Source organism: Pezoporus wallicus, unplaced genomic scaffold (genome assembly GCF_028554395.1).
Source record: "Pezoporus wallicus isolate ANWC-B61680 ecotype Strahan unplaced genomic scaffold, APGP_CSIRO_Pwel_v1 contig_4722, whole genome shotgun sequence".
Taxonomy (NCBI): domain Eukaryota; kingdom Metazoa; phylum Chordata; class Aves; order Psittaciformes; family Psittacidae; genus Pezoporus; species Pezoporus wallicus.
Window position 1 is genome coordinate 2,245,005 of NW_026641840.1, and position 838 is coordinate 2,245,842.

General features: G+C 59.3%; 1 long non-coding RNA gene across 1 annotated transcript; it reads right to left on the reverse strand.

Annotated features, from left to right (window-relative positions):
- Positions 1-838, reverse strand: LOC130607946 (uncharacterized). The gene is made up of 3 exons (XR_008974396.1): positions 793-838; positions 482-644; positions 1-237 (listed from the first exon to the last, which is right to left on the reverse strand). It is a non-coding gene; the product is annotated as an uncharacterized LOC130607946 (long non-coding RNA).

Below are 838 nucleotides of genomic sequence, written 5' to 3' on the forward strand. Positions count from 1 at the left end.
GGGGGGAAACGAGTTATTATTTATTGGCCCAAGAAAGCAGCCACAACAAGTGCAGGCTGCAGCATGACATCCTCAGCACAGCTCCCTTGGGCCTGGCGCTGGCAGCAGGGCGCTACTCCTCCACACGTGGGGTGAGGCATGAGCAAGTGAAAGCCTTGCGCAGAGCCCTCAGCACTCTCCTGAAGCGGGAGAGTCGTCGCCGTGGGGCCGCTCCTTGGTCTGGAAGAGTGGCAATGCCTGTGGAGGAAGAAGAGCTGTAGGCAAGGGACTTCCTTTGGCAACCCGTTCCAGTGCCTCACCACCCTTACAGTAAAGAACTTCTCCTTAACAGCATCCTCATTGGCCTCCTTCAGATACTGGAAGGTCTGCTAGGAGGTCTCCACGCAGCCTTCGGCCCATGGAGGGGAGGCTGGGACACACCCGAACTCACGCAAACACTGCTGCCGGTCTGGCCTGGGTGCCACCCAACTCGGGCAAGTACCTGGCTGGTTCTCGCTGTCCTGAACTACAGCAGGCGACGTTGACGGTGACTCCACATCCAAGCTTTGTGCCACGTCTGGCTCTTTCACCTGCTGCTGCCTTGTTCCCTGGATGACAGTCACAGCCTTGCCCAGGTGTTTCCTCACAAAGCGTCTGAGCCTACCCTGCAGGGTAGCAAGAGCACAGGCAGGGGATGGGGGCAATGTCAGTGGGATGACACAGGCAGCACCAGAAATAGCCCTGTCACAAAACCTGGGAGCTGCCGTCCAAGGCCTTGGGATCCCCGGTGCCAACCACACGCGCCTCACTCACCTGGCGCCGAGAGTCCCGACACAAGGGAGAAGCTGCTGCATCTCCA